The sequence below is a fragment of the Macaca thibetana genome, chromosome 4, assembly GCF_024542745.1.
Source record: "Macaca thibetana thibetana isolate TM-01 chromosome 4, ASM2454274v1, whole genome shotgun sequence".
Lineage (NCBI taxonomy): Eukaryota > Metazoa > Chordata > Mammalia > Primates > Cercopithecidae > Macaca > Macaca thibetana.
In genome coordinates this window covers 167,922,976-167,936,633 of record NC_065581.1, presented here as the reverse complement: position 1 = coordinate 167,936,633, position 13,658 = coordinate 167,922,976, and the positions used below count along the sequence as shown (strand labels likewise).

The following is a 13,658-nucleotide window of genomic DNA, read 5'->3' as shown; positions in this document are numbered from 1 at the left end:
TTCAGTTGTATTATTTTAACAACAAAGTAGAAGCCAGATTTTTACATTTATACTTACTATTATATTAACTAACAATATTATGCCAAAGTAGTATAAAAGGTGTATGCATGTGTGTCTGGGTGTGTATGTATGTATGTGTATACAAATTCTTATAGTAGAATATAGGTAAAAGATCATTTTTGTAAGATTTAAGAAAATTATAATTTGCTACAGGAAATTAAAATGCAACTGTGTAAAGTATCAAATTCAGTAGATGTTAAGATAGATTTTGGATATTTCCAATGATATTTTAATACTTTGTATTCATTGTTTTGAAAGGAATTACCAAGTTCGAAAGAAAGATGTTATTATATTTCATAATTCCCTAATGTCCTCTCGCTCCAGCCAAACTGCTTACAAGTGTGTAGTCAATTTACTAATATATTAGGCTCTATTAGGCTCTGTGAGCCTTCTAGGATCTTTTTTTCCGATATGGGAACCGAAAACTCAATATTAATTGTTTAAAGAAATGAGGAAAATTTTATTTCCCAGGGATTTGATCAAGGATCCAGGTTCTTTCCAACTTCCCACTCTCCCCACAGACTTCTACGTACATTCATTTTGCTTGACAGAATTTAATCATGTTCCTATGACTAGACCAGTTGTAATTCCCTCCTTAAAGTTGGGGCTGGAGCCTACCTTTTCCAAGCACGAGATCATGTGAAAAGTGTGGATATTGGCCAGGCACAGTGGCTCGCTCCTGTAATCCCAGCACATGGGAAGGCCAAGGTGGGAGGATTGCTCTAGCCCAGGAATTTGAGACCAGCCTGAGCAACATGGCAAGACTCCATCACCTAAAAAAAAAAAAAAAAAAAAAAAAAAAGGAGAAAATTGTGGATCCAGTGTACAAACTGGGATTTTTCTAGCAGAGAGGCAGGGTGTGCACTTGTGGGAGGCAAGCAATACCTGTGATAATCAGTATGATTTTCGTCATTACAACCAAAACTGAAAACAACCATGTCAACATTGACCAGTAAAAATGCCTCTTAGTTGAATTATCTATAATCAACAAGATAAAAATGATAGAGGAGGGTTTTTGTTTTTTTTTTTTTTCACTTAGGTTTTATAATGAGTTGGTGTCAGTTTCCACTTATGAGAGTTAAGGAGCTGAACTAAGATTCCTGCCTGAATAGATCCAAATGGAGTTTGGGTGAGGGAGTGCATGAAAGTTTGGCCAGAATTACTCTTAGAAAATCACCTCAGGCCGGGCGTGGTGGCTCACGCCTGTAATCCCAGCACTTTGGGAGACCGAGGCAGCTGGATCACCAGGTCAGGAGATCGAGACCATCCTGGCTAACACAGTGAAACCCCGTCTCTACCAAAAATACAAAAAATTAGCCGGGTGGTGGCAGGGGCCTGTGGTCCCAGCTACTCGGGAGGCTGAGGCAGGAGAATGGCGTGAACCCGGGAGGCGGAGCTTGCAGTGAGCCGAGATCGCGCCAGTGCACTCCAGGCTGGGCGACAGAGTGAGACTCCGTTTCCAAAAAAAAAAAAGAAAAAAGAAAGAAAATCACTCCAGCTCCCTCCTGCTGCCTGGTGAAGAAGGTGCGTTGCTTTCCCTTTGCCTTGCGCCATGATTGTAAGTTTCCTGAGGCCTCCCACCTACGCGAAACTAGGGGTGGGGCCAAGACTGCCAACCAGAAGCAGCACCGTATGGGAGGCTCCTATGGGAAAAAAACATAAGCATGTGGATGCTTCACCAGCAACCAAGGTATCCAGGTTCTCTCATCAAAATTGACTAGAAGGCTGGCATGACCCATGGAGAGAAGAAAGAGCAGTGTGGTGAGGCAGCGCACCTGAGAGCCACATGGGGAAGGGGAACCCCCTTCCCCCAAGCCAAGGGAGGTGGTGAGTAAGCTGCTACCCAGACAGGGAAACTGTGCTTTTTCCACGGAACTGTGCAACCCACAGATCGGAAGATTCCACTTGCAAACCCACGCCACTGGGGCTTAACATCACAACCCTGGAACGTGCAGATTCTTACAACCTCTCAATTGGAGTCTGCTTAAGCTTACCAAACTCCCATGGGGAAGGGTGGCCAGCACTGGCTGCGGCTGCCTGATGTCTAAGCAATTTGAGTTCCTTGTGAGAGGGGCAGCAGCCAGCACTGGGACTTGCAACTGCCTAACATGCTAAGCCCCCAGGGTAGGGGAAGGGCGGCACCCATTTCTATAGTTCCAGGCTGCGCTTTTCCCCTGCTGGAGCCAGGCAGGCTAGACAGCTTGGTCCCAAGACTTGTCCCCACAGCCCAACACACCAGTTGTGGCAGTCTGTAGCCAGAGTGCCTCTTCAGGTCTAACTCTGACCCATCCTTCCTCAGTGGGCGGGGCTTTCCTGCAGGATCTCCAATAACTTCAGCCAGAGGCTCAGGGACAGAATTTGGATCTCCCTGGGCCTGAGCCCCTAGTGGGAGGGGTGGCTGTAGTCTCTGTGGACCAGCAGGCTTAGCCTCTCCTCCTGGTAGTTCTGAGTAATCCAGGCAGCCCAGACAAGTGGGTTCCCCCCAGTAAAACACACCCTTCTACCAAGGGACAAATTGCTTCATTAAATGGGTCCTGCTCCCCATGCCACCCAACTGGGTGAGACCCTCCAACAGGGGTGGTCAGATACCCTATACAGGAGTGATCCTACTGGCATCAGGTTGGGCCCCTCAAGGTCAGAGGTCCCAGAAAAAGGAGCAGGCAGCCATCTTTGCTGCTCTCCAGCTTCCTTGAGAGACATCTCCAGGCATAAGAGCAAATCAGATGAGTAGGGCCTGAAGTTCACCCCAACAAACTGCAGCAGCCCTACAGAAGAGGGGTCTGACTATTTAAAGAGAAACAAGCAGAAAACGACAACAACAGCATCAACAACAACAACAAAAGGCCCCCACAAAAACCCCATCTAAGGGTCAGCAGCCTCCAAGACCAAAATTATACAAACTCATGAAGATGAGAAAGAATCAGTGAAAAAATGCTGAAAACCCGAAAGGCCAGAGTGCCTCTTTTCCTCCAAATGATCACGGTGTCTCTCCATCAAGGGCACGGAACTGGACGGAGGATCAGATGGACGAATTGATAGAAGTAGACTTCAGAAGATGTGTAATAAAAAATGATGATGAGCTAAAGGAGCATATTCTAACACAATGGAAAGAAGCTAAGAACCTTGATAAAAAGTTAGAGGAATTGCCGACTAGAGTAACCAGCTTAGAGAAGAACATAAACAACCTGATAGAACTGAAAAAAACAGCATGAGAACTTCCTGAAGCATATACAAGTAGCAACAGCTGAATCGACCAAGCGGAAGAAAGGATATCAGAGTTTGAAGACCACCTTACTGAAATAAGATATACAGACAAGAATAGAGAAAAAAGAATGAAAAGGAATGAGCAAAGCCTCCAAGAAATATGGGACTTCATAAAGAGACCAAACCTACGATTGATTGGAGTACCAGAAGGAGATGGGGAGAATGGAAACAAGCTGGAAAACACACTTCAGAATATTATCCAGGAGAACTTCCCCAACCTAGCAAGACAGGCCAATATGTAAATTCGGGAAATACAGACAACACCATTAAGATACTCCATGAGAAGATCAACCTCAAGACACATAATCATTAGATTCTCCAAGGTCAAAATGAAGGAAGACCTGTTAAGGGCAGCCAGAGAGAAAGGCCAGGTCACATACAAAGGGTAGCCCATCAGACTAACAGCGGACATCTCAGCAGAAACTCTATAAGCCAGAAGAGATTGGGGGTCAATATTCAACATTCTTAAAGAAGATAATTTTCAACCAGAATTTCATATCCAGCCAAACTAAGCTTCATAAGCGAAGGAGAAATAAAATCCTTTCCAGACAAGCAAATGCCGAGGGATTTTGTTACCACCAGGCCTGCTCTGCAAGAGCTCCTGAAAGAAGCACTAAATATGGAAAGGAAAAGCTGGTAGCAGCCACCTCAAAAACATGCCAAAATATAAAGACCAATGACACTATGAAGAAACTGGATCAACTAGTGTGCAAAATAATCAAATAGCATCATGATGACAGGATCAAATTCACACGTAACAATACTAACCTTAAATGTAAATGGGCTAAATGCCACCAATTAAAAGACACAGACTGGCAAATTGGATAAGGAGTCAACACCTGTCAGTGTGCTGTATTCAGGAGACCCATCTTACATGCAAAGATCCACAGGCTCAAAATAAAGGGATGGAGGAAAATTTACCAAGCAAATGGAAAGCCGCCCCCCGCCAAAAAAAAAAAAGCAAAACAAACAAACAAAAAAACCAGGGGTTGCAATCTTAGTCTATGTCAAAACAGACTTTAAACCAACAAAGATCAAAAAAGGGCACTACGTAATGGTAAAGGGAACAATTCAACGACAAGAGCTAACTATTCTGAATATATATGCACCCAATACAGGAGCATTCAAATTCATAAAACAAATTCTTAGAGACCTACAAAGAGGCTTAGACTCCCACACAGTAATAGTGGGAGACCTTCACACCCCACTGTCAGTATTAGACAGATCAATGAGACAGAAAATTAACAAGGATATTCAGGACTTGAACTCAGCTCTGGATCAAGTGGACCTACTAGACGTCTACAGATCTTTCTACTCCAAATCAACAGAATATACATTCTTTCCAGTGCCATATGGCACTTATTCTAAAATCAACCATATAATTGGAAGTAAAGCACTCCTCAGCAAACGCAAAAGAACTGAAATCATAACAAACAGTCTTTCAGACCACATTGCAATCAAATTAGAACTCAGGATTAAGAAATTCACTCAGAACCACACAATTTCATGGAAGTTGAACAGCCTGCTCCTGAATGACTCCTGGGTAAATAATGAAATTAAGGCAGAAATCAAGAAGTTATTTGAAACCAATGAGAACAAAGAGATAATGTACCTGAATCTCTGGGACACAGCTAAAGAGGGAAATTTATAGCACTAAATGCCCACATGAGAAAGCTAGAAAGATCTCAAATCAACACCCTAACATCACAATGAAAAGAGCTACAGAGGCAAGAGCAAACCAATCCAAAAGCTAGCAGAAGACCAGAAATAACTAAGATCAGAGAAGAATTGAAGGAGATAGAGACACAATAAACCCTCCAAAAAATCAATGAATCCAGGAGCTGGTTTTTTGGAAAAAAAAAAAAAATTTAACAAAATAGAAAGACTGCTAGCTAGACTAATAAGAAGAGAGAAGAATCACGTAGACACAATAAAAAGTGACAAAGGGGGCCGGGCGCGGTGGCTCAAGCCTGTAATCCCAGCACTTTGGGAGGCCGAGACGGGTGGATCACGAGGTCAGGAGATCGAGACCATCCTGGATAACACGGTGAAACCCCGTCTCTACTAAGAAATACAAAAAACTAGCCGGGCGAGGTGGCGGGCGCCTGTAGTCCCAGCTACTCGGGAGGCTGAGGCCGGAGAATGGCGTGAACCCAGGAGGCGGAGCTTGCAGTGAGCTGAGATCCGGCCACTGCACTCCAGCCTGGGCTACAGAGCGAGACTCCGTCTCAAAAAAAAAAAAAAAAAAAAAAAAAAAAAGTGACAAAGGGATATCACCACCGATCCCACAGAAATACAAACTATCATTAGAGAATGTTATAAACACCTCTACACAAATAAACTAGAAAATCTAGAAGAAATGGATAAATTCCTGAATGCATACACCCTACCAGGACTAAACCAGGAAGAAGTTGAATCCCTGAATAGACCAATAACAAGCTCTGAAACTGAGGCAGTAATTAATAGCCTACCGACCAAAAAAAGCCCAGGACCAGAAGGATTCACAGCTGAATTCTACCAGAAATATAAAGAGGAGCTAGTACCATTCCTTCTGCAACTATTCCAAACAATTGAAAAGGAGGGAATCCTCCCTAACTCATTTTATGAAGCCAGCATCGTCCTGATACCAAAATCGGGAAGAGACACAACAAAAAAAGGAAAACTTCAGGCCAATATCCCTGATGAACATCAATGTGAAAATTCTCAATAAAATACTGGCAAACTGAATCCGGCATCACATCAAAAAACTTATCTACCATGATCAAGTCGGCTTCATCCCTGGGATGCAAGGCTGGTTCAATATATGCAAATCAATAAACATAATCCATCTCATAAACAGAACCAACGACAAAAATCACATGATTATCTCAATAGATGCAGATTGATAGGGTTGATAAACTTCAACATCCCTTCATGTTAAAAACTCTCAATAAACTAGGTATTGATGGAACATATCTCAAAGTAAGAGCTATTTATGACAAACCCACAGCCAATATCTTATTGAATGGGCAAAAACTGGAAGCATTCCCTTGGAAAACAGGTACAAGACAAGGATGCCTGGCCGGGCGCGGTGGCTCAAGCCTGTAATCCCAGCACTTCGGGAGGCCGAAACGGGCGGATCACGAGGTCAGGAGATCGAGACCATCCTGGCTAACACGGTGAAACCCCGTCTCTACTAAAAAAAATACAAAAAACTAGCCGGGCGAGGTGGCGGGCGCCTGTAGTCCCAGCTACTCGGGAGGCTGAGGCAGGAGAATGGCGTGAACCCAGGAGGCGGAGCTTGCAGTGAGCTGAGATCCGGCCACTGCACTCCAGCCTGGACGACAGAGCGAGACTCCATCTCAAAAAAAAAAAAAAAAAAAAAAAAAAAAAGACAAGGATGCCCTCTCTCACCATTTCAACATAATATTGGAAGTTCTGGCCAGAGCAATCAGACAAGAGAAAGAAATAAAAGGTATTCAAATAGGAGGAGCAGAAGTCAAGTTGTCTCTGTTTGCAGATGACATTATTTTATATTTAGAAAACCATATCATCTCAGCCCCAAAACTTCTGGAACTGATAAGCAACTTCAGCAAAATCTGAGGATACAAAATCAATGTGCAAAAATCACAAGCTTTCCTTTACACCAACAATAGGTAAGCAGAGAGCCAAATCATGAATAAACTCCCATTCACACTCACTACAAAGAGAATAAAATACCTAGGAATAGAGATAACAAGGGATGTGAAGGACCTCTTCAAAAACTACAAACCACTGCTCAAGGAAATAAGAGAGGACACAAATGAATGGAAAAACATTCCATCCTCATGGATAGGAAGAATTAATATCATGAAAATGGCCACACTGCCCAAAGTAATTTATAGATTCAATGTTATTCCCATCAAACTACCATTGATATTTTTCACAGAATTAGAAAAAACTATTTTAAATTTCATATGGAATCAAAGAAGACCGCATATAGCCAAGACAATCCTAAGCAAAAAGAACAAAGCTGGAGGCATCATGCTACATAACTTCAGACTATGCTACAAGGCTACAGTAACCAAAGCAGCATGGTACTGGTACCAAAACAGACATATAGACCAATGGAGCAGAACAGAGGCCTCAGAAATAACACCACACATCTACAACCATCTGACCTTCGACAAACCTGATAAAATTAAGCAATGAGAAAAGGATCTCCTATTCAGTAAATGGTGTTGGGAAAACTGGCTAGCCATATGCAGAAAACTGAAACTGGACCCCTTCCTTATACCTTGTACAAAAAGTAACTTAAGATGGATTAAAGACTTAAATGTAAAACCCAAAACCATAAAAACTCTAGAAGAAAATCTAGGCAATACCATTCAGGACACAGGCATGGGCAAAGACTTCATGACAAAAATGCCAAAAGCAATTGTGACAAAAGCCAAAATTGACAAATGGAATGTAGTTAAACTAAAGCGCTTCTGCGCAGCAAAAGAAACTATCATCAGAGTGAACAGGCAACCTATAGAATGGGAGAAAATTTTTGCAATCTACCCATCTGACATAAGTCTAATCTCCATAATTTGCAAGGTACTTAAACGTATTTACAAAGAAAAAATACCCATCAAAAAGTGGGCAAAGGATATGAACAGACACTTCTCAAAAGAAGACATTTACGTGGACAACAAACATCTGAAAAAAAGCTCAACATCACTGATCATCAGAGAAATGCAAATCAAAACCACAATGAGATACTATCTCATGCCAGTCAGAATGGTGATTATTAAAAAGTCCGGAAACAATGGATGCTGGCGAGACTGTAGAGAAATAGAAACACTTTTACACTGTTGGTAAGAATGTGAGTTAGTTCAACCACTGTGAAAGACAGTATGGGAATTCCTCCAGGATCTAGAACCAGAAATACTATTTGACCCAGCAATTCCATTACTCGGTATATACCCAAAGGAATATAAATCATTCTACTATGAAGACACACACACATGTATGTTTATTTCAGCACTATTCACAGTAGCAAAGACATGGAACTAACCTAAATGCCCATCAATGATAGACTGGATTAAAAAAATGTGGTACATATACACCATGGTATACTATGCAGCCATGAAAAGGAATGAGATCATGTCCTTTGCAGGGACATGGATGAAGCTGGAAGCCATCATCCTCAGCAAACTGACACAGGAGTTAAAACCAAACCCCACATGTTCTCACTCATAAGTTGGAGTTGAACATTGAGAACACATGGACACAGAGAGGGGAACAACACACACCAGGGCCTGTTAGGGGTGAGAGTGGAGGGGAGGGAACTTAGAGGATGGGTCAACAGATGCAACAAACCACCATGGCACATGTTTACCTATGTAACAAACCTGGACGTTCTGCACATGTATCCCATTTTTTTAAAGAAGAAATAAAGAAAAAAATTTTGATCATTTTCTTACAATTTTTTTTTTTTTTTTTTTTTTTTGAGACAGAGTCTCGTTCTGTCGCCCAGGCTGGAGTGCAGTGGCCGGATCTCAGCTCACTGCAAGCTCAGCTTCCCGGGTTCACGCCATTCTCCTGCCTCAGCCTCCCGAGTAGCTGGGACTACAGGCGCCCGCCACCTGGCTTGGCTAGTTTTTTGTATTTTTTAATAGAGATGGGGTTTCACCTGGTTAGCCAGGATGGTCTCGATCTCCTGACCTTGTGATCCGCCCGTCTCGGCCTCCCAAAGTGCTGGGATTACAGGCTTGAGCCACCGCGCCCGGCCTTTTCTTACAATTTCTACTGATTCTATTAGTAAACTAAAATTATCTGAGAGTTTCCTTCTGGCAACTATATATCACAACAACTGTTCTTTCATAATAAAATAAAAATATGCTTGGTGAAAAAAATCACTCCACCATCATACAGAGCATACACATGATAGTTGTAGCCAACAAAATCTCGTAAAAAGGAGCTATTGATGCTAATCTTGACCACAGAAAAAATTAGTAATAACAAACGTATGAAATATGTCATATCACGCAATGTGCCTTCCTGATGAACTTGTCAGGATGAATTAATTGCAAAATATACTACCTGGTAATTGAATTGACTGCCTCATAGATAGACTTGTTTGTAAAATGAGAATTACACCTTTTTCCTAAGGTTTACATGTGAATTAAATAATATATAATCAAGTACTTATGCACACTTATTTTTATTAGGTTTGACACCTCCAAATTACCTTTAGCTCTGTTTTCTTTCCCTTCTCTAAACCCCCATATATAATTAGTTGTTAAATTCTATAGATTTTAACTTTTTGAAGTGGCTCAAAATAGCTTCAATTTTCCATTTCTGTTGTATCTCTAGCCTAGGTACTCACTTCCCTCAAATCCGTTTCAATAGCTCCTTTCTTTCATTGATTCATTTATTATTTTTTTGTTCAACAGAATCATGCATCTACTATGTTCTAGGCACTGTGTGAGATGCAGATTGTATTGTGGTGAAAAAAACAGACAAGGCCCTTGACCTCACTGAACTTCTTTTATATTGGGGTGCTGGTATTCAGCAACTACACCTCTAGTAAATGCTTCCAAGAATGAGGCAGGGAGAAAACCCAATGGGCCTATTTTCTTTGCCTTAAGTCTCATCTCCATATCTTACACATAAAACTGATGGAGTTTTCATCTTGGAAGCATAACTTTATATCACTCCTTGCCTCAAAACCCCTCAGTGGCTCTTGATTGCCTTGTGAGTGAATACCAACTCTTCTGCCTACTCTTAAGGTTCTAGATTGTCCATAATATAATACTCGGCTATTTTCTGAAGTTAAGTGGATTCCAGGTGCCTCATAAAGATCTCAGATCCTAGCAACACTTCTCACTGCCAATCCAACGTCTCTCTCACTGCTTCTCCAGATTGGGTGAGATACCCTCCTTTGTCCTCTCATAATATCTTGTATTATTGCCTTTCCTCTAACATAAAACTCCTTTCCTCCTCTTCTTCCCCAATAAGCTGTGTTGAGACCTGTACCAAGAAAACCTCTGCCCTGCTATCATCAGCCTCTTTCCCCACTCCACCTAGACTGTACTTCACCATGATCCTATAAAAGAGTGGAATCACCTGACCCCACCAGACTATCGTGCTAAATATTCAGGTACATATACATAACTTTTGAACCACTTGCCCACTGTGAAGATCACTCACATAAAATAACACATAAACAATTCCATCAGTCAAATCTGAACATCCACTCATCTGACTCCTTGCTTCTCTAAGCTTTTCAGGTGGGTTACGGAACTTTCTTTTTTTTTTCTTTGAGATGGAGTCTCGCTCTGTCGCCCAGATTGGAGTGCAGTGGTGTGATCTCCGCTGGCTGCAAGCTCCGCCTCCTGGATTCACGCCATTCTCCTGCCTCAGCCTCCCGAGTAGCTGGGACTACAGGCGCCTGCCACCACGCCCAGCTAATTTTTTGTATTTTTAGTACAGACAGGGTTTCACCATGTTAACCAGGATGGTCTCGATCTCCTGACCTCATGATCTGCCTGCCTCGGCTTCCCAAAGTGCTGGAATTGCAGGCCTGAGCCACCGCAGCCTGTGGGAACTTTCTTTGTAGGGTTCATCAGGTTCCTCTGTATTCCCAACCGCTCCTCCACATGCATTTTGAGTTCCTTTCCTTAAAAGCAATCTGACTTTTCCCTGAAGAGGAATGCCACTACAGCCCTCTCAAATGAAGGCTGTTTTTTGCCTCTCAACCCTTGATGACTTACAGCCAGGAGTTAGGGTAGGTAAGCCCTTTGACCTTAAAAAAAATTCTGTCTCCTGAAAATTTATGCTATCTGGATATATAATATTTTACCTGTTGATTTCTGCTGCCTGTAGTCCCTGGCTTATTCCTCCCCATCACTTGAAGACTTGAGCTACATCCCCACCCAACTCCTGTCATCTTTCCTTGGGACTTCAACATCCACATAGATGAGCCATCCAACAACGTAGTCCTCACTTTGCATGGTTCTAGTATGCACTGTGCAATTTTCACCGTGAGAATATTCAAGCCAAATTTCATTTACTGTGGTTTAGTTAAATAATACCAGTTCCCCAACAACGTGGTTCACATTTCAATTATGATGGCATATTAACTTTATGTGAGGAATTGCATAAAGAACAAAAATCACAGCTAGCTCTTCAGTTCACAGATCACTATGTAAATAACAGACGGGCATTGTCTTAGCTTGGGCTGATATAATGAAATGCTTTAGACTGGGTTGCTTAAACAACAAATATTTTTTATTAAGGTTCTAGAGGCTGAAAGTCTGAGATCAGGGTGCCAGCGTGGTGGGGTTCTTGGTGAGGGCCCTCTTCCTGGTTATGTCCTTACATGGTCTTTCCTTGGTGGGGGTGGGGGCAGGGGAGAGAGAGAGAAGGAATATGAATCTTGGGTCTCTTCTTTTTGAAAGGATATTAATCCCTATCGTGGGAACTCTACTCTCATGAACGCATCTAAATCTAATCACCTCCCAAAGTTCTCACTTCCAAATACCATCACACTGGGAATTAGGGCTTCAATTTATGAATTTGCGGGTGAGGCACAAACATTCAGTCCATAGCAGATATCACAATCCTTCTTTCAGAGTCTGTCAGTTATTGGTCACTGCACGACCGTTACTCAGTTTTTCAGTTTATAAACAGCAAAGCATGTAGTTGTATAGCTTCCTTGTTTCCCAGTGATAAACTAACATGATATTTTACAAAAATGGATAATTAAAAGGGAATTGGACAAGAAAGATGAAAGTACAGCGAATAAAAAAAAATGCTGAAATGAAATTAGACGTGATTAGGGAATTTGAAAATGACAAAAGCAAAGCAAAGATAGGATGAGACCTCAGCCTACGCAAAACGCACCATAGACACCACGGAGAAAATGTTCAGTGAGTAGAAAAAAGAAGGTAAAGTTGCTTCAGGATCTTTTAGTTTAAATTGCACTAGAAAGAGAATGCAAATTATGGCTGATATAAAGACTTGTTCCTGCTTTTGATTGAAGACTGTAATACATTTAAATTTATTCCCAATCAGTCTGGCTAGCATTCGGGCGAAGTGTTGAAGTTGGTTGTCTTGCTGAAAGAAAATGATAATTACAAAGAGACTAAATAAAAACCTTTTTCAGTCAGTAAATTCTGGTTTCATCATTTTATGAATTGATTAATGTTAAGAGAGTAAAGTGGCTGTGACAAAAGGGTGAAGAGGCCCACAGGAAGTGTTGCTGATACACTTTGTATTTAAGAATCCCTGAGAATAGTTCACAAGATTGAAAATGCAAAGACAAAATGTTGGAAGCTAATCTAAACTTAGAATGCAGAATGACAATTTATGAAGACAGAAGATTAATCATATGAGAAGAGGCAAACACAGTTCACACCACTATTGGTAAGTTTTTTTGTTTTCTTTTGTTTTTTACAAAGAATAAAGACTGATTCTCCATGTTTCTCATGTTTTAAATTATGGCATACTAAATAAATTAGTTTTACAATTTAAAAAAATTCCTGATATATGTCTACCTAGCAGTAAGAGAGTTTTTGATGTTTCAACAAAAGTTCTTCAGTGTCACAGAACAATTTAATTTTTCTCTTTGATTATTAAGATCACTTTGCACAATTTCAACTTCCATGGTCCTTTTTATAGTCATATTCTACTATGCCACGCTAGGACTGTCTGTATGCTACTTTCTAATTCCTTAACCAACTCACATTCAGTTGCCTTTTACTCCTCTAGACCTTGCTCTTGCCAATATTAGTATGACTTCTGAAATCTTTATTACAAGCACTCATTCAATCATTTCCTGTCCTTCCAGCTCACCACCTCTAGTACCCTGAAGATAGCCACTCTCCAATCTTACTGAAATCTCCAGTTCATTGACTTTTTTCACCACTTACAGCCCTCAAATTTCCTGCCTTGTCCAGCTTAGATTTCATGGCTCATCATTATAATAACTCCTTTACAAACACACTTCTCCATTAGGAGAGGTGACCAGTCCCTCTTTTTAAAACACTCTCTTCTTTCAGTTTACAGCACTTTACACTTAGTTTTCTTCTTTTTCCTTCTCTATCTTACTTCCACAAGTTGAGTACCTTTGGACTTCTTGGTCTTGGGCCTTATTTTCACCTATATCTGCATAATCTAAGTGGTCTCATACAGTTTCGTGCTTTTTTTCCCCCTTATTACCGTATTTCCAGGGCCTAACTCAGTAAACGGTAAGGCAGTATTTGATGAATGAATGAATAAATGGTTTTTTATATCTTCATCATTGAACATAGTTCTTAGTTAATACTTGGCTTTCCATAAAATATTTGTGGAATAATTGGACATTATTGTTATACAAATGAGGAAAT

At 41.1% G+C, this 13,658-nt stretch overlaps 1 protein-coding gene across 1 annotated transcript in view; it reads right to left on the bottom strand.

Moving 5' to 3' along the window:
- Positions 1–13,658, bottom strand: part of ERMARD (ER membrane associated RNA degradation) — a 129,332-nt gene that overhangs the window by 51,863 nt on the left and 63,811 nt on the right. The window lies entirely within an intron of this gene.